The 27,746-nt window shown below is 46.8% G+C and overlaps 2 long non-coding RNA genes across 2 annotated transcripts in view; one reads left to right on the forward strand and one right to left on the reverse strand.

Moving 5' to 3' along the window:
• The window catches only part of LOC146810987 (uncharacterized), a 1,144,084-nt gene that overhangs the window by 973,690 nt on the left and 142,648 nt on the right, over positions 1 to 27,746 (reverse strand). The window lies entirely within an intron of this gene.
• The window catches only part of LOC146810990 (uncharacterized), a 711,140-nt gene continuing 697,926 nt past the window's right edge, over positions 14,533 to 27,746 (forward strand). The window contains exon 1 of the long non-coding RNA XR_014966663.1: positions 14,533 to 14,876. This is a non-coding gene — a long non-coding RNA (uncharacterized LOC146810990). The remainder of the gene's footprint in view (positions 14,877 to 27,746) is intronic.

A 27,746-nucleotide genomic window follows, 5' to 3' on the forward strand; every position in this document is an offset into this window, starting at 1 on the left:
CTAGACACCCGGGGGCTTCCAGGGAGGTATGGATTGCGTGGATCCCCTAACGTTTCCTTACCCAGAATCCCCTGCAAACCTCACTTTTAGCTGAAAAAATCTAATTTGTCACACATTTTTGTGTGTGAAAGTTGTGGCATCACCGGGCTCACAAAAATTTCACACCACCCAGCGTTCCCCCGGGTCTCCCGGTAAAAATGGTGCCTCACTTGTGTGGGCGGCCTAAGTACCCGTGACAGGCAAGGGCCCAAAACGTAGTGAGGCGACATCAAAATTGCCTATCAAAAAATGTTTTAGGGCAGCACAGCAAGAAGGCCTGTGGCACTGCTCTATGGCAAAAACTCATAAATGAGGTCCGCAGCATTTAAACTGAACTTGACCCCTTTTAAAATATTTGTTTAATTCCAAAGGATGGTGTCGGTCAAAAATGTTTTATTTTCCTTATATAGATGTTTCAGCTTTTAGCTACATCATTGTTAGAATTGAATACACTTGCCATATTATAAGGTTAGAGATGTAGGTTAATAAATGGGAAAGTAGACCTAAATGGGAAAAAGATTAATATGAAACCTAGTAATGATAAAACATAGTTTAACAAATTTAGAGATTAATGTATGTGGACTATTGGATTTCTGTATGAAGATGGTAAGTAAATGAGTTACCATGATAGTATCAATCAATCAATCAATCAATAGTTCTTTATTCGGATGTTAAAAACACCATAAAAGCACATGTACACAATACAGAGTCTCGTTCATTCTTTTTTTTAAAAAGCAATTAAATCAATCAGAAAGAACATTTGATAAAGATAAAACAGAATAAAAAAAAAATCATATCACCTAACAGATACATCACTTCTAAACGGACGCAGTTTAAACCTGATCTTTAGTTAATCTTAGTCTCAGTGCTACTTTGATAAAGTTCAATATACAACACAGAGTCAGTGGGTCAGCTGCCCTTTGTAAAAACAATAATGCTGAATTCGCCTGAGTCAATTTAGCCCTTTTCAGTATATCAATTAAAAAACTTTGCCTGGGTGTGGAGTAATAAGAACAGAAAAATACAAAATGAAGGGTGTCCTGCGGAGACCGATTGTCGCAGCCGCAGGCACCCTTCTGCTCAATCGGTACCGTGTACCCTTGTGGGTCCGCCAATAAATAAGGTAAAAGATTGAGCCTAAAACGGGATATTAAAAATCTATCCTGTGCATTATACAATAAACAGAGATAGGGTTCCATTCCCAATGTGTTCTTGATCTGACTGTGCAAATTCACTGACCTCTTGGACCCTTCTTCCATCATTCTAGTTGAGTTCCTTTGGGCCACAAACAGACTTTTTACCATTAGTTTGTCCTGGGCTCTAATCACTGATGGATTGGTGAAAAGTTCTAAGTGACCCAGCTTCTCTAAGGTAACCATTACATATTTAAACCAGGGTATCTTCATACATTTCTCTCTTCCTAGACAGTCGCTCAATATTAGTCTACTTAACTTCGCTTCTGTGTTTAACCAAATATTGAGCCACGCCAGGATCGGTTTGAGCTTGACCGTGTCTTCGATATATGGTCTCCCTAGCTCTCTATGGGCGATGATCGCTGGGGTACTCTGCGGGATTTTAAGTAAGGACCGCAGTATTTTATTTTCCTCCCGCTGTAGTTGTGTGGTGTTAACAAAGCCCCAGACTTCAGCTCCATACAAAACTTTAGAACAACAGATGGAGTTATACAAATGCAATACTTGTTCTGGGGACCATCTACCTAGTCTGCGCCCATAGCTGGTCACTGCACCATTTGAAGATATCAGTTTCCCACATCTCTCTTCTACCAGGGATGTCAATTTTAATCTCTCATCAAACAATATCCCTAGGTAAGAGAAGAGTTGTACACTTTCCAGTGTATGAGACCCAATTCATTGTATAAATGTGGTCCAAGATTTTTTCCCTGCCCTCATCACGAATGATTTGCCCAAATTTACTGAGAGGTCTAGGGATCCCATGAACTTCACGAAGCCATCGATTAAAATCTGTAAGCTTTTCGGGGTACGGGCTAACAATACGGCGTCATCAGCGTATAGTAAAACTGGTATTTGGCGCGTTCCAATTCTCGGGCAGTCAGTGTTTAAAGCAATCAGGGTCTGCTCTAGCTTATTGATATAAAGGGAAAATAAAAAGGGCGCAAGAATGCATCCTTGTCTTACCCCGCTTGAGCACCCAAAAGCTTCAGTAAGGCCCCCTTCATTGTTAAAGCGTACCCTAGCTGTGGTGTCTCTGTGTAGCTCCCTAAGAATGGTGATCAATCCCTGATCGATACCAAGTTGGGTCATCATTAGCCACAATTTCTCCCTATTTACATGATCAAAGGCAGCCGCCAAATCCATGAATCCCAGATAAATGGATTTGTTACTTGTTATGGTATACTTGGCGACTAGCATGTATAAATTAAGACATTGATCACTAGTGGATCTCCCAGATCTAAATCCATATTGAATGTCCGAGACAATATCATTGTCCTCGGTCCATTCAATTAATCGATTGAGGATTACCCTTCCCAAGATCTTTGCGGAGACATCAATGAGAGAAATAGGCCAGTAGCACTGGGGGTTATCCCTATTACCCTTCTTAAAGATGGTAATAATGGTAGCAGTTGACCATGATCGCGGCAGACCAAACCTAACTGCTACATTTATTACCCTGGTCATTAACGGGGCCCACAACTCCACATTGCTGATAAACAAGTCAGGGGGGACCCCATCGGGGCCTGGAGCCTTATTTTTTGATAGGCCCTCGATTCCTATGGTGATTTCAGCTAGGGTGAACTCGACCATCTGGGTCTCTAATGTGGCATCCTCCACAATGACAGTGGTCGTCTTCTCGTGATTGTACAGACTCTTAAAGTGTGCGACCCACTGCTCCGGGAGGATGTTTGCACTGATTTCGGGTGTGTTGCTTTCATGAAAGCAGGGTTTGTTAATAATACTCCAAAATTTAGAAAGATCCCTAGATTCAGCCGCTTCCCTTAAATCAGCCCACACTTCTCCCTGTAAAACCAATTTTCTTCTTTTTATTGCAGCCTTGTATTTTGCTCTACACTCAGTAACCCTGTTGTTATTCCTGGGCCTTTGTTTTAAACAGCTTTTTAGCTCTCTGAGTGCGCGAGAGCAATCATTATCAAACCATTTCGGTCGAATTGGGGTTCTTTTTACAGATCGAGTGGTCAAAAGCTTATCCACCAGGCTGGTGATCTTCCCGAATGCACACAATAATTGAGGACCCTCAATTGCTAAATCAAGACAATTGGTTGTTTCCCTTGGTCAATCAGATCTCTATAGAATGCTACACCCTCAATCTTGGCCCACTTGAGCCGCCTTCCTTGGTCTGTTGCCCTCTCATGAACTCCGACCACTGTGCCTATCTTGGCTACCGCATGATACTGTAATTTCATTATTAGGGGATTGTGGTCACTGAATGGATTCCACTCTATTCCAACCGCTATGACCATGCGCTTAAGGGATCTAGACACCAAAAAATAGTCAATAATTGACGAGCACCCTCTACCTTTAAAGGTAGGGGGAAGGGAGCCATCACTTCCCATAGCCATCATATCCATGGTATGCTCCATGTTGTGGCTAATCAGGAGTTTGCTCAATTCTCTACCTGCTGTTGTGTGGGCAAAATGAGGCCCCTTAACCGAGGGGCAGCACAACCAGTCTGAATTTATGGGAACCAGGAAGGAGCATAAGTGGGTATTTAGGTCACCCATAATTATATAATGTGGATACATTACTCCATTTGCTTGTGAGTAATCCTTGCTCAATAAGGTATCCAATATTCCCACAATATCCTCTTCCTCGTTTGTTTCACCCGGGTTATATATGTTAAGTAGTATCAGGCCAAGACCCTGCCCCTCAAACCTTACGGCCTGTATATTGCGAGATGGGCTTAATATATTTGTCCACTTGCCTTTTATCCTTAAATCCACGTATAAGGATAAACCCCCAATGGCTCTGCCAGATCTTGATTTTAAGGCTGGGGTAAAAAAACATTTAAAACCCTGTATATGGTAAGGGCTATTTTCGGTTACCCAGGTTTCCTGGAAGCCTATTATCTTGAATTCGGTGATATATTCTCTCCACTCCTGGATATGAAATTTGCTTGCCAAGCCAGCCGTGTTCCAGGAAATAACATTTAAACCACCCTCTGGCTTCCATGCCTGGTCCATTTGTTGGGGAGTAACTTGTAACCTGTCAAAATCACCTGTCACCCTTAACTCCTCGCTTATACCCTCCTGACCCTGGGGTGTCCCACCTTCATCTAGCTCCCTTGCCACTTTGTTAATTCCCAGCAAGTCACCACTGGTAGCAATTAACTGATCGGCTGGGTCAGCCTCTCTTCTTTCTTGGGGCAATACCAGCGGATCTGAGTGGATCATTTGGGAGTTACCTTCTGTGGGTGCGACCTGTGCAATGATCAGTTCGTCCACCCTATCTCCCAGCTTATTGGCCTTACCCTCCTTACATCTGTATAACATTGTCGACTCGGAGTAGGTTAGTCAGTCATTAGCTTCTAGTGACATAAGGGGGGCATACCTGTTTTCCCACCTGACCTGGTCAGCTTCCCACAGCCTCAGCCTTTCTCCCTGACAATCCCGAGGTTCCTGGGGGTTTGAACGAGTTAACTCCCCTTGGCCACCCTCATGTTGACTTCCTATGTGTTGGACATTTAGGCGGGGATAGAAGTAGTCTAAGGGTAATGGTTTTATGATTCTACTGGTAACCCCTATATCCTCTCTGAGTATGTGTTTGACTACACTACTATCCCTAAAATTGATAATTATACAGTTTCCTGGAATATCTTTATTCCTATTTCCGAGCCAGTTCACCCTTCTCACTAGAAGAATCTCTCCATCTTTACCGTGTGGCAGGGGTTTATGGCAGCCCAACCAGTGGATAACCTTATTTTTTAATTCCTGATGGGACTCCTTCTGGTCGACTTTAAGTTCTGGTGCCCCAGCCAGGATAACAACTAGTGGGCATGCTTCTGGCGGTAGATTTAACGTTGGGAGGGAAACTGTGTCAGCTGACCTTAATATGCTCGTTGATTGTTGATTGATCTGATTCATGTGAGCTGTGCTTCGAGGGTTTGGGTGGTTCCTGGATGACACATTGGAAACTTGCCCTGGCACTTCCTCTTGTTGAACCTTCCCCTTAGAATTTGTGGGCTTGGTCTGCGGCAATGTGTGAGTCTCACGTGCTAGAATCTGCGTGACTCGGGCTTGGTTCACCTCTGAGTTATTGAATTGTCCCTCATTCGCAGGGACACAACTGATGCCACTTGCGCTAGGGGTAGAGACTGTTTCTGGAGCTGACCTAAATACCCTTTCCCTGCTTTTTATTTCATTAATTATCTTGTCCAGTCTACTGGTAAGTGGTCTAATCTGATTAACTATAAAAGTTTCTAATTGAGATTGGAAGTCTGCCATTATTTGAGATAACCATAGTGGTGGGATTGAGTATTGTTTAGGCTCATCATCCCTCCCTGGCCCTGTGTTGGTTATCGTTTTTTGGGGGGCATTGCGACTTTTTGATTTGATGGGCCTACCTTTCGCTGGGCCGGCTTTACGTTTCCTACCTGTCTCTGGTGGTAAACTCCTGATATGGGCCCCACTATCCCTCTCCACAGACCGCTGAGCACAAGGGAGATCCGAAGCGTTCATTTCTGGAGGTGGGGGAGGGGAAGAATCCAGATTATCACTCACTGTTATTTGGGCCGAGGTTGGTGTGTTTATTAGTGGTGTAAGGGATAAGCGTCTCTCCGTGCGTTCAATTTCGCTAGAAACCGCCCCTATGGCTTTTTGCAGCATTCGGTCAATTGCCGTTGGATGAATCTGCTTTGGCAATAGACCCTCTACCGTGGGGGGTGATCTGGCTGGGTAGGTTGCCTCAACCTAGATTTGGTAGAGCGTGTTCTAACTGTACCTGCCATACCTCTGCTATCCTTTGGTGAAACTGCCAGGTGACCAAATCAACTTGACACCCACAACTTACTTCACCCTACCCCTTGCCTACACCAACCATTAAAACCTTCTATGCCCCAAGGAGTCACCAGCTCCTTTACTTAATATCGTTAACCCCTTCAAGAAAATCCCACAGTACTAGAAAGGACAAATGAGGCCTCAGGGGCTTAACGCGTCCGTAATGTCAATCCAGCCACCTTGCCTCTGGAGTACACTGCCACCGCGTTGACCCCAGTAAACAGAAAACAGTGTTAAATCTCCGATCAGGGGTAATTCCAACTGAGACTGTTCTGCCGCCACAGTACTTACAGTTCTCAGCTTACACGCTGCGCGATGATCGTGCTTTGATTGTCAGTCTTCCTCGTCACAAGAACGATGTGAGGGGGGTGGCCCAGCCCTGCCTCTTCCTGGCGATGACGGGCAAGGACGGGCCCGCCCTTGGCCCGGGCTTTGCCCGGGCGCTGCCCGCGCGCGTCCCGCGCTGCGGGAGACGTGCAGCGAAGATGTAGGCAGGTGACGCCTGCCACTGACGTCACCTGCTGCGCCGCTCCGGGGGACCTGGGAGATGAAGTATTGCGCCAAGCCGTTGCCCTCACGGCGGACCTGGAGGTCTAATTACAGGTAAGTTCCCCTTGCTGGTAGCTGCCGTTGCCCTCACGGCGTCGGGAGGAATGTCAGGCTCGCGCCCCCTTGATCTGTGTCCCGCGCTGCGGGAGGCGTGCAGCGAAGATGTAGGCAGGTGACACCTGCCACTGACGTCACCTGCTGCGCCGCTCCGGGGGACCTGGGAGATGAAGTATTGCGCCAAGCCGTTGCCCTCACGGCGGACCTGGAGGTCTAATTACAGGTAAGTTCCCCTTGCTGGTAGCTGCCGTTGCCCTCACGGCGTCGGGAGGAATGTCAGGCTCGCGCCCCCTTGATCTGCGTCCCGCGCTGCGGGAGGCGTGCAGCGAAGATGCAGGCAGGTGACGCCTGCCACTGACGTCACCTGCTGCGCCGCTCCGGGGGACCTGGGAGATGAAGTATTGCGCCAAGCCGTTGCCCTCATGGCAGACCTGGAGGTCTAATTACAGGTAAGTTCCCCTTGCTGGTAGCTGCCGTTGCCCTCACGGCGTCGGGAGGAATGTCAGGCTCGCGCCCCCTTGATCTGCGTCCCGCGCTGCGGGAGGCGTGCAGCGAAGATGTAGGCAGGTGACGCCTGCCACTGACGTCACCTGCTGCGCCGCTCCGGGGGACCTGGGAGATGAAGTATTGCGCCAAGCCGTTGCCCTCACGGCGGACCTGGAGGTCTAATTACAGGTAAGTTCCCCTTGCTGGTAGCTGCCGTTGCCCTCAAAGCGTCGGGAGGAATGTCAGGCTCGCGCCCCCTTGATCTGCGTCCCGTGCTGCGGGAGGCGTGCAGCGAAGATGTAGGCAGGTGACGCCTGCCACTGACGTCACCTGCTGCGCCGCTCCGGGGGACCTGGGAGATGAAGTATTGCGCCAAGCCGTTGCCCTCACGGCGGACCTGGAGGTCTAATTACAGGTAAGTTCCCCTTGCTGGTAGCTGCCGTTGCCCTCACGGCGTCGGGAGGAATTTCAGGCTCGCGCCCCCTTGATCTGCGTCCCGCGCTGCGGGAGGCGTGCAGCGAAGATGTAGGCAGGTGACGCCTGCCACTGACGTCACCTGCTGCGCCGCTCCGGGGGACCTGGGAGATGAAGTATTGCGCCAAGCCGTTGCCCTCACGGCGGACCTGGAGGTCTAATTACAGGTAAGTTCCCCTTGCTGGTAGCTGCCGTTGCCCTCACGGCGTCGGGAGGAATGTCAGGCTCGCGCCCCCTTGATCTGCGTCCCGCGCTGCGGGAGGCGTGCAGCGAAGATGTAGGCAGGTGACGCCTGCCACTGACGTCACCTGCTGCGCCGCTCCGGGGGACCTGGGAGATGAAGTATTGCGCCAAGCCGTTGCCCTCACGGCGGACCTGGAGGTCTAATTACAGATAAGTTCCCCTTGCTGGTAGCTGCCGTTGCCCTCACGGCGTCGGGAGGAATGTCAGGCTCGCGCCGCCTTGATCTGCGTCCCGCGCTGCGGGAGGCGTGCAGCGAAGATGTAGGCAGGTGACGCCTGCCACTGACGTCACCTGCTGCGCCGCTCCGGGGGACCTGGGAGATGAAGTATTGCGCCAAGCCGTTGCCCTCACGGCAGACCTGGAGGTCTAATTACAGGTAAGTTCCCCTTGCTGGTAGCTGCCGTTGCCCTCACGGCGTCGGGAGGAATATCAGGCTCGCGCCCCCTTGATCTGCGTCCCGCGCTGCGGGAGGCGTGCAGCGAAGATGTAGGCAGGTGACGCCTGCCACTGACGTCACCTGCTGCGCCGCTCCGGGGGACCTGGGAGATGAAGTATTGCGCCAAGCCGTTGCCCTCACGGCGGACCTGGAGGTCTAATTACAGGTAAGTTCCCCTTGCTGGTAGCTGCCGTTGCCCTCACGGCGTCGGGAGGAATGTCAGGCTCGCGCCCCCTTGATCTGCGTCTTTTGATAGTATCAAAAGCTGATTGAACAAGAGGAGAAGAAGAAACATGAAGAATACAATATTATTTTCGTCTATTTATAAAAGTGCATGTTCCTAGTGTGTCGTGTAGTTTCCACTAATCAGTAGGGACTTCGCTTTGTGGACGACATAAACCTTGGGATGATGTCAGACTGATTCCGTGCACCCCCACAGGGTATGTTGCCCCTTGGACCACCTCGCTCACAGTGCCACCATAAGCCCCCCTAAAACATAGACAGGCAGCGAACAGTTTTGGCAAACACTGAACATGACAACCCTGTTCCATCAGGAACCATGGTGACGGACCTAGAACCGTTTGCTCAGACCTTGTGCTCTCGTTACACAAATAAGGACCTTTTCAATATTTATTGAACCAAATCGATTCTTGTATAGAATATAAGTGCTGGAATGATCAATAGACAGAAGCAGATGTAAGTTATAATAAGCATCAGGACAGTGAACATAACAAAGAGTTCCACCTTTGTGCTGAAACAACGTATATATGCAAGTATGTAAAATAATATAACGATCTGGTGTACTCCTATTATGCAGACCCTAACCTAGGCGTCTAGGGTGTATGTGTATGTTCTGCAAAGAAACCCCCTACTGGATGATCCAAGCCCATTACCTAGTGGGTAAGAATGTAGGTCTCCTTCTTGGTCACAAACCAGACACCCCTCACAGAGATGTCAGTCAGCTACTGAGCAAAAGCTTCAGCATGTAGGGACCTCTCAAAGTCAGCAGAAGCGCCTCCTCTGATTGTACCCGGAAACAGATGTTTATTTATGGATAAAGGCATCCTTGCCTTGGAGAGAGATTGTGATCAGCCTATTATTGTTTATATTTTTCAGATTGCTGTGTTGCCATATGAACGTAAATAACAAACACATTTGCACAACGCAAGTGTCACAAATGGAAATATGTGTCAGAAGTTGATGTGGAAAGTGAAGGCAACTTTAGGAAGGAGCAGTGTGTATGTAAAAATGGCAACATTTACTACTAGGCCCGACTGCGACACATGACAAGAGTAGGCTATCACTTGCCACACTTCTCTTTACCCCATTGCCATTGCTGATCCCTGCTGCTATTGCTGCTGATCCATTTATCTGTATCCTCATTCCAGGCTGCTTTGAGACTCTACTGAGTGTCTTGAAACTCACTTTATGGGAAGTTCTGCTTTGATTGATCCTTGTTTTATTGAACTGATTATAAGCTTTATGCTTGAACTCTCACTCTCTCAGACAAAAACTCTTTATGGGTTCTCCCAGAACACCTATTTCTCCCCATTCTTGGAATAGGGGTTCTTTCCTTAATGGAACATGCTAAATGCATTCTATTACAATTTATTGATTGACTAATATTGACTTTTGATTTCTGTTCATATTGATTATTAGGTTTAATAGGAATTAAACTTGGAACCTAATGAAGATGACTTACTAGGATTTTGAATAATAAAACCCTTTAACTCATACCAAACTCTCATTAATGACTGAAAATATATTAGAATGTGTGATTATAATTTATGTGATGTACAGCTCTTGATCTTCTCTAAAACAAACAGCAAAGGTCCACCGACATAGTGACAGCGGAAATTAGCCCGGATGATGGTAAACTGAGATTTTAATTTAAACCGATTCCTGTGCTCCTGCAGACTTTAAATTTGTTTTGGGTTGTCATCTTTGAAGAAGCAGATTATTTGTTATTTGGATCTCAAAGAAAGGTTTCCAACAGATTGCAGCCGAAGTATAATGGAGTTTGTGGAAGGGCATGACCATGCTTGGTATAGTACAGCTGTAATTTTGATTTACGAGGCCTGCGCTGTTAGTGTAGTCCTGAGACTCTCAACACAATGTCCAAGCTGGATCTTGATACAGATGTGTTTGGACACTAACAAACTGAGTTGTAGACCCCGCTAACCCTATGACTACGTCTGTGAATGAAACATATCTTGTCTGAGACTACCGGATCATTGTGGATGGGAGAAGCTGAAAATGAGACTGATTCCAGATGTTGCTGCAGAGGGCTAAAGATTATTACATTGTATGGCAACATAATTCACTTACATATTCATGAAGATGAATTGTCAGAGGAATGCCTAAGTTGAACAGTGGCAGCTCCCCCTTTTCCAGCTTCACCTCTGCTGCTCTGTTGCTCGCTTCCAGTGGACAGCTTTTGAGTTCTCTCTGTGTATCGCCACCCGTATTCTTTGCCTGCTTTTTACGATTTTACTGTTTCCTATTACATTGCATCCCATTATCAATTTTATCTGTGTTAACTCATGTTGTTTGACTTTACGGTGAGTCTGCTGTTTTTTGCTGCTCCCCCGCCGCCGCTCGTTTCCCCCGCTGTTTTCGCTGCTCCTTCCCTCCCACCTGACAGCACCCCTCCCAGAACCTACTTAATGGAGGCCACATCACGGCCGTGCCACCTGCGCACCAAAGGCTAGCCTGCCTGTGCCTGTCCATGCCCAGAAACAGGAACCCTGGCTCTTCTGCCCAGAGCAGATACACCACCACAGACCTCCGAGTCCTGATCCCAGGCACATCGACAACTGCTGACCCACATCTCCACTCACCACCACAGGACCAGCAACACCAAAGCAACCACCAATGATAGAGACACCGCAAACACAACTGCATCCACCACGCCGACCGCCACGGCACAACTCCAGTGCATTTTACTCAATGCACGATCATTCAGCAAACATGCCATGGAGATCTGGAACACGATCTCATCCCTCACCCTGGATGTCATCTTCCTCACAAAGGCCTGGCTGAACCCCACGTCTGCGCTGGACATCACTATAGCCACCCCCAAAGGCTACAAGATAACACAATGGCACTGAACTAACAAACATGGAGGTGGAATTTCCATCATCTACAAAGACACCATCCACTGCATGAACTTCCCAGAGGCCTCAACCCTGATAATGGAGCATCTTAACTTCCAACTACACACAGATGGGAAAAGCACCATCAGACTACCAAGACCACGCATCGCTTTTGGAACGCTATCGCTGACCTCATTGGCCCGATCGGTACAACTCCGTGCACTACATCTTCCTAGGGGATCTTAACTTCCACCTCGATGAACCCAGCAACAGAGCATCTTCGAGGAGGTGGTGATTAACGCTGTTGAGAGAAGCCATGTAATCCCAATTGGAATCTAAGACGTGACATGAACTTATACTAAGCCCTGATGAAGACCTGGTCCGAATGACCACATAAGGGCAAAAAACATGTTGGCCTTTTCAAAGTTCCTTTGTTTTACCATGCAATGAATATTGGACAAATAAGCAGATATATAATCATAACCAGGACCTAGTGAGCATCTCTTCATCAAGAATGAACTAAGAAATGGTAAAGGAGCTACTCGCTTACTCCCTAGCAACACAACCGACCTCCTGGAAAGCATGAGCAACATCGGCCTCAAACAACTTGTCACCGACCCTACCCACATCGCAGGACACACGCTAGACCAGTTTTCTCATCCGCAACAGAGTCAATTACAACCAAGTCTCACAGCTCACCTGGACCCACCACTTCAGCGTCCACTTCAACCTCTCAGGGCCTACCAACATTGGCACCATGTCTCCCCGGGCTCTATGCACAGAAATTGGATAACGATATCATAAGACTAGTGAATCAATTCCCACCCCCGGGACACAATATCCAACCCAGAAGAGGCTACATAGAATTTTTCCCAGTGGATCACAGGATCCGCTGACACAATCGCCTTCGCCAAGGCAGCCAAATTGAAAAGGCCTGCCAGAAGAGTCAGCTGGCTCACTGCAGAGCAGAAATCCACCAAATGCAACTGCATGCAACTAGAAAGGAAGTGGCGCACCAACAAAGAGACAGGAGACCATACCACCTTCGAAATAGCACTCAACCAGGACTACCACCTCCTGAAAGAAGAACACTCTGGCAGACTGCATAGAAGCCAGCACAAACCACAGCAAGGAGCTCTTCATCATCGTGAAGGAGTTCTATAACCCAACAGCCTTTGAAAACGACATCACCTCCTCCCAAGAACTGTGTGTCAACCTGTCAGACTTCTACTACGAAAACTTCAAACCCCAACCCCCACGCTGCTAACAGCATCAGCCTGCTTACACCAATGAACACAAAAAACAAACACCTGCTCACCCTTTGGAGCACTCTCACAGCTCAAACCACAATCACCTTCATGTACTCAATGGACATGTGAGCTCCCATGGATCCCTGTCCCTACCACTTCTTCAACTTCGGGAGCGAGACAATTGGCGATGAGCTCAATAAAGTCCTGAACAACTCCATCACCTCCGCCTCCTTCCCTGATGTTGCAATGTAAATGATGTTATCGAAGTGGTAGATCCAAGTTGATGTTTATTAGTTGATTTCAGGATGATAGTTACAAAGTAGATGAGTTAGATCAGGTAGATATATGGTCCCACCAGGAACTGCATCTCTGCTGCTCAGCCCACTCTCTCCAACTGTCATACCTCCCAGTCAGCCAGACACACCAACATTCCATACAATCATCATGCATTCCATCATTCCATTCACATACCCATGCATACTGGCTAAGCAGCAAGAAATGTAGATACAACACATCCTCTTCCTTTACGAAATCAAAAACAAAACTAATATAAACAAGCCTAAATGAGAGTAGCCCCAATATGCAGAAAGCTCGTTAAAACATTACATTCAAAATATACATCATAATTGAAGAAATGATGTATAATGACAAAAGATAGTGAGAATGCGAAGTGAGTGAAGATATATATAGAAAAGAATTAAAGATAGTGAGAATGCGAAGTGAGTGAAGATATATATAGAAAAGAATTGAGTGCAAAAGAGAATATAACAATTTTACACAGCACCCATCCCCTTTCCTTGGAAAAAAATAACCTCAAGAAGAATACAGAAAATTAGAAAAGGTAAGAATGGAAAAATATGACACGAAGAATTGAGGAAAAGAAAGAAATTCACATGGAAAGAAAAATTTCACCCTGAAAATGAGAATATGACAAAACCACCATATTAAATTAAATAAAATAATACATGTCCATTAAGCACTCAAAATTTTGACAATTCGACCATTCAATAATAAATTGCCATTATGCATTCAACACTTCAATATTTCAACAATTTCAATTATAATTTAAGTATCGGGAACACTGCCCATTGCGCATCAAAACTTCAAATAAAGGGAACACTGCCCATTGCGCATCAAAACTTCAAATATAGGGAACACTGCCCATTGCGCATCAAAACTTCAAATATAGGGAACACTGCCCATTGCGCATCAAAACTTCAAATATAGGGAACACTGCCCATTGCGGATCAAACCTTCAAATATAGGGAACACTGCCCATTGCGCATCAAACCTTCAAATATAGGGAACACTGCCCATTGCGCATCAAACTTCAAATATAGGGAACACTGCCCATTGCGGATCAAACCTTCAAATATAGGGAACACTGCCCATTGCGCATCAAACCTTCAAATATAGGGAACACTGCCCATTGCGCATCAAACTTCAAATATAGGGAACACTGCCCATTGCGCATCAAAATTTCAAATATAGGGAACACTGCCCATTGCGCATCAAATAATCTCTATAAATAAATAAAATTGAGCACCCCAACATAAGTTGAGCACATAAGTGGCTCAATCCAATAAAAGTAAGTTAACCCAGCACATCACTGAACTCCAAAAACTGACTAAGATGCAATAACCGCCAATGAATGACAATACCATAAATCTGTTACATGTGAAAAGACGTAAAGATAGCATAAATGTAAATTATGTCATCAACAATGCAATAAGCAAATTAGTCGATACAAATAGCAAAGCAGATTACAAAGTTTTCAAAATAAGAAATTAAAACAACAAAAGTAGTCACCGTAGTCCGAACGTTGAAATGCCACAGTCACAGTCATCATAGATTAGCAAGTACAGGTGAGTCATGTTGTCCCCTCTCACCAATGAAATCGAATGACTGTAGGTCCCAGACGATATCCTCAGAAACATCCGTCTTGTACTTCCATGCCTTTGTTGAGACAAGTCACGTGCAAGTTGAAGTACTTCTTTCACCTGCATAATTTGCTGCGGTGCAATGAAGAGACAATGACGGGAGCACATTTTGCTTGGCAACGTCGGTGCAGTGACAGTAAATGACCAGATGCCCCAAAATGGCAGCACGTACGTGACGTCTAGACGGGTGGCTCACGGCACACTTCAGCAGCTCTCCACAAAGCAAACAGGAGGCTGCGCGAGTTGATGAGAGGACTCACGAGTTGATGAGAGGACTCGCGCTGGCAGAAAGATCGAAGGCACGAGCAGAATATGTTGGTGAGTGACAGTTTGTTCTTACTTCCTTTTAAACTCTTAGGAACGGTAATTAATAAGTTTCATATTCACCAACACTCACAGGCACCCTATCAAAGGTGTGAGCTGTCAAAATGCCTAACAAGGGAAATAAGCACTCAGTGATTCCCGTGGCATGAATGAAATTAATGTACACTCAACAATCTGTGCTGACGATCGTAGCAGTGCACTTAACTGCTAGATTTATGACTGTCAAAGACTGCCAAAGTATCCAGATAGTATTCATTTAGTTTGGCAAAGTTCAAGGGTCCCGGTTCCTCTCAAGTGGGTTGCAAACAGTAGAATCCTAAAAAGTTCACAGCAGGCAGCGCTTTCCAAACAAAACAAGTGATCTCAATATCAGTCACAAAAAGGTTGGCACCAGGCAAATTAATTTCTTCGAGTAGGCTACGCAGATTTCAGACTTCGACATACTTTTGAAGGTTCAAATTAATCAAGTCACATAACATCTAATGCCCAAAATATAACTTACTTATGTAGGCTGTCTTTCTTGTATGTTGCTCGTAGCTTACTGTTGTTAATGCTGTGTCTTTCCAGCATATGTCAAATAATTATTTCAACTGTTGAGATGATTTTCCTTAAGGAGTGTGAAGCACCCAAAATAGGCTGTCCGGTTGATGGAGGACACTGGTGGGACAAAATTGGGTGTTCTTCTCCTCTTTTTCAAGTGTAATTTCCTTCAAATTTCTTTACAATTAGTCTTTTGCTTGTAAATTCAAAATCTTTACTTCAGGTATGCAGGAAACAGTACACGCAGGTTTTTTTTTATCCAGATCGTCGCCAATGTTGCAATGTAAATGATGTTATCGAAGTGGTAGATCCAAGTTGATGTTTATTAGTTGATTTCAGGATGATAGTTACAAAGTAGATGAGTTAGATCAGGTAGATATATGGTCCCACCAGGAACTGCATCTCTGCTGCTCAGCCCACTCTCTCCAACTGTCATACCTCCCAGTCAGCCAGACACACCAACATTCCATACAATCATCATGCATTCCATCATTCCATTCACATACCCATGCATACTGGTTAAGCAGCAAGAAATGTAGATACAACACCTGAGTAATGGAATCACGCTGAAGTGAGACCCCCCTGAAGAAACCATCGGCCAACACAGCAGAACCGAAGAACTACCGACCCATCTCTCTGCTCCCACTGAAGGCCCTCGAGAAGGCAATCAACCAGCAACTCACCGAACACCTGGAATATAACAACCTCCTGAACCCATCTCAATCCGGATTCCGAGCCAACCACGGCACAAAGACATCCCTGATCGCAGCCACCGACGACATCAGGGCCCTCCTTGACTGCAGCAAAAGGGCAGCCCTCATTCATTCTGAACCTGTCAGCTGCCTTAAACACTGTCTCCTATCACATCTTGATCAACAGACTCCACCACATCAGAATGCAGGGAGACACCCTCAAATGAATTGTCTCATAACTCACTGGAAGAAACCAGAGAATATGTCTCCCACAGTTTACCTCGGAACACAAGAAGATCATTTGTGGCATCATCCAAGCTCGTCCCTCAGCCCCACCCTCTTCAACACGTACATGACTGCCCTGGCCAACCCTGTCAGATCGCACGGACCTAACATGATCTCTTACGCAGACAACACTCAGCTCATCCTCTCGCTGTCAGAAGGCCCCTCCACCACCAGAGCCAACTTACACAAATGCATAAAAAAGTAGCTGACTGGATGAAGGACAACTGTCTCAAGCTCAACACGGACAAGACAGAAGTCCTCATCATCTGAAACAACACCTCTCCATGGAACGATGCATGGGGGAGCTGAGAAACTCGGCCAATCCCCTTTCTTGACAGCCCACGCCTGCAACACCTTCATCATCTTGGACAACAAGCTATCTATGACTAAACAGGTAAATGCAGTTTAATTTGCCTGCTTCCACACCCTACGTATTCTCTACAAGATCTTCAGTTGGCACCCAGTCCTCACCAGAAGGACTGTCATGCAGGCCCTGGTCACCAGCAGACTGGCTTACGGGCACACACTTTACAAAGGAGTCCCTGCACACCTCCTGTAGAGACTACAGACAATACAATAATCAAAGGCAACACTCATACTTGACCTCCCCAGACGTACCCACATCACACCCCACCTCAAGAAGCTACACTGAGTCCCGATCCAGAGGACATGCCAGTGCAAGATGTTGTCCAACGCATACAAAACCCTGCACAGCAAAGGACTAGCATACATCAACAAATGCATGACCTTCCACCAACCGACCCGACACCTACGATCTGCCTCCCTTTTCCTCGCAGACACCCCCCAGGATTCGCTGAGGCAACTGCAGAGGACACTCCTTCTCACACCTGGCGGCTAAAGCTTGGAACAACCTTTCCCTGCACCTCAGGACCACCCACTCACTCTGGTAATTCAGGAAAGTACTCAAGACCTGGTTGTTCGAATGAACAGATCACCATGCAGCATTTAGCAGCCCCAGCTCGAGACCCTCACGGGTGATTTCCCATGCTTTTTAGATCCATGATTGATTGATTGAACAAAGCACACAGAGTACTACCCTAGCTTATATTTCGGAGATAGGCAGGGGCTGCTTTCAATCAGGAGAGACACTTAGACAGCTTTGAGGGAAACAATGTTACCAGGCTACCAGGTTACCAGGGGTTTGCTGCTAGGGATAAGGCCTGTGTCCCTTTTAAGAAAAAGGACTGCATAAATAAAGAGGGGAGTTATGGCTAGATGGAGCACCCTATTTTTTGATATGGGTTTGGTTTAAGCACCTAGGCAGTGCTTCCCAAACTTTTTAGAAACCGCGACCCAATTTTCAGAACGACTAACTGTCATGACCCACCTAGCTTTAATGGTCATGAGGCAGGCAATTTTTAATGCAACTAAAGTATCATTTGGTAGTGCACTCTCATTTACATACAGCCAATTTTCCATTGAGATGGCCATTAGATTTAGACAGACAGAGTTTTATTCATTAAACGATATTGCACACAAATGATAATGTGTGAAAATCGGGTTTCAGCAAATATTTATCATTTGTGCATCACCAAGTAAACTGTCTTGATTTGCTTTGATTCTATTAAAATCTTTGCTTCCACAATACTTTAGAATTACAAAAAGATTTGCTTCATTTTTCCTTTCCTAACTGCTGAATGAGTACATTTGTGCTTTTTTTTCATACTCCCTGTACCCCAGCAAGAGTGTCACATCATTCACTTTACTTTTCTTTCACTTATTGCATGGACTTTTGGGACAAACTAAAAATCAGCTGGGGGCCAAACAGTGGATTGTAACCCATAGTTTGAGAAACGCTGTCCTAGTGTATAGCTATCTGGGTTCCTCAGGCTGACAGTAGGTCTGCTTGCATGGCATAATACACGTGTGACGCTGTGGGATGGAAGTGTCAAGTGTGCAGTAGATTTATCATTTAACATTTCTTATCCCCCTGTGACAACTACAAGCACTGAGAAGGAAGCAGCGGATCCCATGCAGTGGTTAGCTAATTGGGGATGGTGTATATTTTGGAAGACACCATCTGAGGATATGAGAATTTCCATAGTAACCCCCAGTGCATGACCTGCAGACTAAGTTGGACATATTTCAGAGCAGATAAAGGCAGGGCTTGACACTGAATGCTGAGCATATAGGGAAAGCCTAGTCAGACAACAACCCTCTGCTTTATGTTGTAAGATTAAGGTAAACGTAAATCAAAAAAGGGGGAGGGAGAGGCCAGGATACAGAGGACTCAGCCTCCTGTGCTTAATGTAACAACCAAGAGTCCCTCTGCGCTGTTTGGACTATCTTTCCAACCTTCTTCATAGTTTGAAACAGAAAGTTTTCTTAAAATAACCCTTACCCACCAAGATTTCCCATGGTGACATGCTTCATCATAGGGTTCTTCCCGTCCCGTGACTTTGAGATATACACACATAAAAGCGTGTCTCTCATTGACCCCTTTTTAATGATACCAGCAAGAGGATTGAATAAAATATTTGTTCCTTAACTATTTATTTTTTAACCCTAGATTAGACCCTCCTACCCTTATACCACCCATCTCTTTATAGCATTTGACTAAAAGTGCTCCCATGTCTTCGTTGGTCGCAGCACGCCCGTCCTGCAGCGGGAAATAGTTGAAAATGAAGACTCTCTTAGGGATATAGGAATAAGAACCGGAAGGTTTGAAAGTGATGGTTAGAGGGGCATATATAGCAGTGTCAATAGGATTCAGGGACATATTACAGAACACCTTCAGTACCCTGAATAAGAACATAGGAGTACTGGAAAATCTGTTGTGGAGCCCGACATAGTCATTGAACTGATGAAAGAAGAGGTCCATATTGGTTCCACGTTTTAAAAAAAGTCGAACTGGAGGCAAAACAGTTGCCTTTCTGGCCTCTAAACACTGGAACTCCCTGCCAGAGGTTCTTCGGAAATGCTCTAACTTGATGCGTTTCAGAAAACTCCTCAAGACGGAATTATTTAAGATTTGAGCTTTGTAAAGCCTTGTCAGCCTGCTTTGTTTTCTATGCTAGCGCAGAGATACCTGCATGGGGGTGATTCCTGCGCTTTATAAATTCCATACATACATACATACATATGTAACTTTTGGTGAGAGATGGAGAAGTCCAGGTTATCCAACCTGTAGAGCCAGCCAAACTTCAAAGGGTGAGTGGGACTGCTAGCAAGATTGGTTAGGACTTTCTTTAATAGATATTTGCACAATATATTAGTAGCTTAAATGCTCAGGTGGTAATCCCTGACAACCCTTTTTAGCAGAATTCCTCGTTAGAGTCAGGCTCGTGAACCGGTCCCCAGGAGAAAGCATGTTCGTTGAGACTCCAATCATATCCGTACCTTGTCCAGTACAATTCTACGACACATATGAGACACAGTTAGTTTGTTCGACCAGTCCGAAAAGATATGGGGTCAGATGTATCAAATAGTTTTGCCCATTCTGTGTCTATGGGGATATGTGTTGGTACATATGGCCCATGAATTTTAGTCCAAGATCCATGGGTTATTTGTCACTTCAGCACACGGTTTCCATGACACAAGTACATGCTAGCCAAGGGGCCTCCTCCCCTTTGATAGTGGAGTAGGGCACCAAGTAGGGATGCCTCTTCTCGTCCCTGTTGTTTGCCCTGCAGCGTTTGAAGCATGTTTCCTTCCAGAGACCTGGGGTTTGTAGAGGTCTTCACGAATTAGTGCTGTACGTGGACAATTTACTCCTGCACATTAGAGATCCCAGTGACGAACCTCCCCCTACAGGGGGCCTGGATGACAACTTTAGAGCCTGTACATCAATTTTTAAAATGTGCATATTTGCACTATTTAAAAGAAAAGTCACAGCAATAATTAATGTCCCATCGAGACTGCTACAATAGGAGTCAAATACTTTTCACCTCACCCCAGGGCCGCTTGTCTTCAAAACAAAGCTGTCAGTTTCTGCTCCCAGGTCAGAAATCACTGCTGGAGACAGTCGCCGCCGTTCTCGTTCTGTCCCCTTAGTGCGTCACTGTTGTAAATTAAACATATCTGGTTTAAATCCAGCGGCTCTAATGCACAGTAACCGATGCCTACCTCCGTGTATTGTGAAAAGCAAGTAAGGAGCGGGGACAGCGTTCCCCCTGCAACGGCATGAGAGGTATGTGCAACATGACCTGCTGATGAAGTGTGTTCATATTCTGGCAAACACTGAAATAATTGTGATTCTCTCAGTGAAGACACTCATTTTCCTGTCAGCTGTCTTCACGCTGGTTTTGACAAGTGGTGGTTGCATTTCTGAATAATGCAAGGCCACAAAAGAGCAGGCGCCCTAGAAACAAGCCGACCTCGGACCTCCGCGAGGCTCGGCAGCTCTCCCGCACGCATTCCCCGCGCGGACATTGCTGCTTCCAGCCGAGGGGGGGGGGGGGGGGGGGGGGGGGGCTCGCTCTTCCTGCAGGTGTAACTAAGCGCGGCACTCAGGGCCAGGCGGGAAAAACTCTGCTTTGGCAAATGTATGCGACGCTGGAGACCCGCAGCTGCTTTGCAAACGAAGGTTTACCTACTTTGCATGGCGCGATTGTGAGAGGATGTTCCACTTTACACCCCGAACTACAACATTCGACACATTCTCTGCTTCTTCGAAAACTTGCGGCCATTCCATTGCATCAAAGCTTACCGCATTTTACTGTAAATACTGCACACTAACCTTTTTTTTTTTACAAGAACGCTGTGGTTGGCTCCCTCTGATTCGCTGAAATTGGGACATGGGTTTAGGGCAGGGCTAGGAGCGTGTCTGAGCTACAGACTACAACACCCCCTAACTGTACCATACGTCTACACGCCTTTCACATACAGCACTACGTACACCACCATCCATGGTTGTAGCTACCATTGGTGCAGCAGGTGCAGTGCACCGGGCCTAGAGCCCTGAAGGGCCCAGTGAACCGTGATAATTGCTGTATTTTGCTACCCCAACAACAGTGAAATGGGCCATTTTCCGTGCTTGCACCGGGGCCCGTGGCATCATTGCTAGGCTACTGGCACCACCATCAGTTCCCTCCACTTACACCCAACACAAGAATTCATACTCTATACCACTAACTACATCCAGCAGCCTCACCCGATACCTACACCAATGCCTACACCTAATGTTAGACATACATACATCACATACATTTAGATGACTACCTGTAGATTTAAGTTGTTCTTGCTATATGGCACCACACTGCTCAAATCTGGCAGCTTTCTTTGTAACCAACTACATCACAATAATTCAGGACTATGAAAATCTAATATTCTGCATCATAGTTTTATAACTCAACATATTGGTAACCAGACAGTCTTTCTGCATTTTTGACAGTGAACTTACAGCGATTGGTTTTTGTACGCCTTCCTGTGCTTTGCCACATAGAACCCAGACCACCTATGAGAGAAGACCTGCCATAGTTGAGGATATATTACAAATGATTATTGTGTAATTTTAAGTAGATTAAATGTTGCTCAGTGTGTTAAGCCGGCCTCAGATCACATTCAAGCCCAAATAAAAGGGTCCAGAAGCAATGAACTAAGGATTTTTATCAGGACACTTGGAGCTTCAGACAATATCTCGCAATGACATATAAGATATTTAGCACAAGCAAAACAGATACCAGGTTTTAGTTATCCTCCAACTTTAAATGTCAATTGAGTCTAGCTCACTCTAACACAAATATGTTGGGTAGAAGGCACCTTTAATGTATTGGGAAATGCCATTTTCTAATCACACCGTGTTTGGGATCTCACTCTCGAGTGTTGATTAATAAAAATATTTCTCAATAGTACGGTTCGGCTCTCTCGAGGCCACCAGTGTTATGGTGAGTTTACAGCAGTGTGTAGCAAACCTTCCGATGGTGACAATGCACAAGACCCTCTATGGTATTCTGGCGCACACACACACAGGGCCGGTTCTAGGATTTTTGGGACCCGGGCGAAGTGGAATGTGTGAGGCCCCTCTAATTTATATAAGTGACACCTTCAAGGCTCCAGAAGCTGCTTTGTGCAGACTCCTCCTGGGCCGCAGCTCCCCTCTCTGCCAACTACAAGCACCTCTTTCACAGCTCATATCGGTCTGAAGGTGTGGGAATAGCTTGGGGTCTGAGAGTTAAAACAGTGCAGACTGTAAAGTGCTGACAATGGGTGTCCCGCAGTGTCTCTCAATGGGCAGCCATGCAGGAGGCCTAATTGCAGGACTAACCTGCAATTAGGTCTCCTTGCAACTGGCACAAGATGAAGTGTCCCCCTCCCTTAGGCCTCCCTACACCATTCCTGAGAGGCCCAGGGAGGAGGCCCCCTCCAGTAAGCCCAATTGCAAACAGACATCTTTCTTCAATGGGATCGGCAGGGGCACAGGAGGTTTGTGGTGTGTTGAACTGGTGCGGGACCCCATGCAGGTAGGCTGATAGCAAGGCCCTGGGCAGCTGCCCATACTGCCCATGCCTAGTGCCAGCCCAGCACACACCCTCTTTTTACAAGCTTGCAAGGGGCATTATATTTCTGTTGAATTACACTCTTCAGTACCTAATTTGAGCCAGTGGTTTCCGGTGCTCAGCACCAGCACTGACAACAGTCTCCACATGGTGGCACTGTTTCTCTAATTTGGAGATGAGCAAAACAACAGTTGTTCAACAATTCAATACATATAAAATGCCTATTGCATGCAGCCCAAGTCTTTCTTTTAGCTTTGAGAGCCTGAAATTGTGGGAAGTATCACACTTGAAGGAGTGTGATGGTTAGTAGTTGTGTTGATATTGATACATGACAGGGGCAAGGGTTGGTGCAAGCTGCAGTGGCCTCCTGACAAGGACCCTGGCACTTTGTTTTTCAACTTAAGCACTGTACTCTATGAGAGGATTATTTACAAGCTCATTGGGGTGCTGGTGCATCACATTTTTCAAAGCGCCAGCGGTGCAATGGGCTTGCCTATATTTACAAGGCCACGTGAAGTCACCCTGCGTGATTTTTCATAGCCTTGTAAATATGGGCCCCTTTCACGTATTACTCTGCGTGAATGGGGCGTTCCATGGGTGTTGCTGGGGGTGTTCCCATGCAACATCCATGGAACTTGACGCATTTCCAGATTTACAACATTTTGTAAAACTGGGGATGCGTCAGAATCCTGCGCCCCCCAGGGGAGGCTTAGGAATGGCACAACAAGGAGAAATTATTTTATTTCCCCTCGCTTTTTCCTCTTTTTATGCGTGCAGCATTCTGCAGCACACATAGAAAGAGGAAAATGCCATTAATTATTGTTTTGCAGGCACCCTTGCAAAATGACGCCTGCGCTGCGCATGGCGGCCAATTATGCAACAGCGCAGGGGAAAGCACAGGCTTGCAATGTATTGTTGTTAATACGACGCATTCCTGTGCTTTGAAAATGACACAGCATGGCAGAGGTATAGAGCTTGCGGAGCAGCGCTGCGTCATTTTCTTGTAGATGAGGTCCTGACTATTCAGCACTATTCTGCCTGCTGTTGAAGAAAACATGTGGCAGTGTAGGAAAGTGGTGCATGGGCCAGGATTGCCAGTGGCTCTTCAGTGCAGGAGCAGCTGTGAATCTTCTGCTTGTGCATTGCTCCCGATTTCTGCTCATAGTGTGACACGTGTACAATGGACAACCACCGTGCCATAATGAAAAAACATTTTAATGCATAGCAGTGAAATCCATTCTCACGGGATATAAGCATCCATGCAGTTCCTGTTAACATTTTGGGGACTGCTAGTACATTCCCAAACTATGACAAATCAGTACTGGCGTGTAGAGTGCCAGAGGAAACATTTGCTTGGGTCTGCAGTGCAGTTGCACCTTACCCTCAGACTCAAGCATTTGAAGTTTATTGTAGGCTGGCACCCTATGCCTTCAGGTGGTTTATCTGAATGACACTTGCTGCACTTACTGAACAAAACAACAGATATTCACATGTAAGATGAGAAGCAGTTTTGACACACAACACTATCTTTGCCACTCCTATCACCTACATGCCGTACTTATCACCTACATGACGTACACCCCTTCAACATCAAACTACGCATAGAACCATCAACTATTGGGGGGTGGAGCTTGCCCGGCTTCAAGATGGCCGCTCGATGAACGAGCTCCGCCATCCACCCTAACTATCCTGCACAATTAGCTGCTTCTTTAGCTCCGATGGGCAGCGATACGGCAACCGAAGAATCCACCGCTGACTGCTGATTCCGCTGAGGGGATTCGGTCCGGTCTGGTGCCATCGAATCGGTGAATCTGAACCGCTGAAGCCTACAGTGGTGCGTGGCCTGGAAGCGTGGCCGGCGTGTGCGCCTCGGCGTCCCGCTGGAGCTGGTGGCGGCTGCGACTGGAGGGTGCGCCGTGGGTCTTTAGCGCTCCCCTGACGGTGCTGCCGTCCCGTGGTGTGACGCCGCTGCGCTTCTGTGTTCAGTTGGAGGCCAGGTGAGCTGAGTGCTTGGTGGATCCACGGCCCACGTTTCTGCGGTGGGGATTCAACTTGGGGGGCGTGCTCCTGCTGTCCACAGCGCGGCCCTGCCTGTTTTCGGTCCCCCGTTGCTGCCCACATTGACTCGCGACGCTGGCTCCCTGGGATGCCTGTCCCACACTAGGGTACGGCACTGTTTTCAAAGCCCTGGGGGCCGGACTTGCAGATACGCCGCATTGGCATTACATCGGCAGATTGTGGCCTAGCTGCTCTGCGTGTAGGAATGCGCCCTGCCGGCATCATTGCTGGCGCCTGGCTGGGCAGTGGACGTCCCTCGAGGTGGCATTTGCAGGCTGGCAGCGCGGCTTGTGACTTTGCCCCACCCCCCTCAGCGTATATAGAATTCCTGGCTTACAGTGCCTCTGAACTGCTGGGTGGTGTTTCTTGGTCCCAGATATACACCCACTGTCGCAATTGTGTACACCACTCGAGCAATTATGGGCAAACCGGATAAATCCCAGCCAAAGATTAACCTCAAGCAGTGCAAATCGAAGCGCCATGAGGATGCGGCGGACTCAGTGATGGCCGACTCAGATAACCCTACTGAGGACCCCGTGAGTGACATTAAACAAATTATTGAATCCATGCAGCGCGGTCTGACAGCTATAGACGCCAAGATAGACACGCTTGCCTATAGGATGGACAGAATGATGGAAAGAGCTGATAAGCACGCAGAGCGCCTGGATATGGCGGAGCGCCGTATTACTGAAACAGAGGAAGCCCAAACCGATACCAATACTGCCCAGCGACATGTAGAGAAGGCTGTGCTGCAGGACAGGGCTGAGGATTTGGAGGCGCGGTCGAGGCGGTGTAATCTCCGTATCACGGGCCTACCTGAATCCACAGCTACAGGCCCCCTGGAACTGTTCATTGAACAGCTCCTTAAAACACTGATTGGGGCCGAAACCTTCTCTGCCATGTTTGTGGTAGAGAGAACATACCGTTTTCTGGGCCATAGACCCCAACCAGGCGCTCCCCCACAGCCCATTATTGCTAAGCTTCTCAACTATCGCGATAGAGATGCTGCACTACGTAAGGCAAGAGAACTGGGTACGTTGCACTACGAGGGTTCCTCACTCTCTCTGTTCCCTGACTTTCCCATCAAAGTGCAGGAAAGCAGTTTCTCGAAGGCAGTTTGTTCCCCTTAAGTGCAAACTGCAAGATCATCAAATCGAGTATGCCATGCTATACCCTGCGAGGCTGAAGGTTCTCTTCGATGGCAAATCCAGAGTTTTCCCTGATCCACAGTCCCTACAGAGAGCTTTGAAGGCCTGGGAGGTAGCTGGCAAGCGTAAGACAGATCATGGGGCAGATGCAAGTGGTGCTGCCTCGTCGCATAATCTTGACGAAAACGACTGAATAACAAGGAACTGAGTCCAAACAGTTTCTTCTTTTGTATTTGTCTATGCCATTTAATGTCATTTATCATATTGTCGTTGCTTTGTTATCACTAGTGCTGCGGTGGGGGGGGGCGGGGTTCTTGCCATTGATGGACGATGATTATCAGTAGTTGTTTGGTTACCCGGGTGGATGTCCTCAGGGTTGTGGTTCTCATAATGAGGTGGCTGATCTTAGCCCCCCCTCAGAAGTTGATCCTGTGCTACTGAAGCTAAGTACATGCTGTATGGTAGCATGGCGTTGGAGAATGTAATTTGTGATTGCTGGGTAACATCCGCCCCTAAGCGTTACCCCATGTTGTTATTGATGTTTCAGAGTTTGATGTTTGCATTTTTATTTTTTATGAGATTGTTTTGTCATTTCTGGTATTGGGAGGGTTGTATGTCGCCTTTGTACAGTTGGGGCAAGCATGGCGTGGGAGGGGTGCGTCAATGTGGGGTTCTTTTGGGGGGTAGATGGGAGGGCGTATGCATGTCCTTGCAAAGGTTTGGGTATGCAGGGTGTGGGTGGGGGGAGATATGTTTAGCTGGATTGTTTTTTCCTTATTCTTTCCTTTTATGGATCACATGTTTCATTCTTGTGTACATGATGCGAGGGGTGGGTGGGTGAGATTTGGACGGAGATCATATTTTGTGCAATTTTTATTGTCATGACAGAACAGCAGGCTAGGGAAAGCTTGCCCAAACAAATGACCTTTATGACATGGAATCTCCGTGGTCTGAATGACCACCGCAAGGTGCAGAAAGTTATTGCATATGTGAAACGAAAAGAGATTGATGTTGCGTTGTTGCAGGAGACGCATCTGCCTCAGGGATCTGCGCTTCTTACTGGTGGCAGGTTGGTGGGGATTTGACATGCGGCTTGTTTCACTTCCCATTCTAGGGGTGTTTTGACATGGTTTAACCCTAAGGCAGCTTTCAAATCAGACCCATTAATGACAGACTCTGCGGGCCGATATGCACTGTCCCATTGCTATAGCCCAGAGTGGGAATTTCTGGTGGTCAATTCATATGGTTCGAACTATGACGATCCGGGGTTCTATCGGTCCTTGCTTGCCTTACTCAAAGATCGCTGTTCCCTTCCGATATAAAGGGGGGGGGGGTGATTTTAATTGTATAATGGACACAACGCTAGATCGCTCGAGGGGCCCTATTCGTCCCCTTTCAGCCTCGGCAAGGGCGGTAATGGACATTGCTTTACAACTTCCTCTGGCAGATGTCTGGCGGTAACGTTCGTGAGACCGTGGGGGGTACACACATTACTCCGCGCAACATGATATTTATACACGCATTGACTACTGTTTTATTTCACAATCCTTGCTGCCCAATGTAGAGGCCTATTCTGCCCTGCCCTGCTCATATTTGGACCACTTCCCGCTCACGATCATTCCCCTCATCCTTTTTTGTTGCGCTTCCCTCCCTATTTGCTGTTAGATTCCGTTTTCCACTCAG

This window comes from Triturus cristatus, chromosome 7 (assembly GCF_964204655.1).
Source record: "Triturus cristatus chromosome 7, aTriCri1.1, whole genome shotgun sequence".
NCBI lineage: Eukaryota > Metazoa > Chordata > Amphibia > Caudata > Salamandridae > Triturus > Triturus cristatus.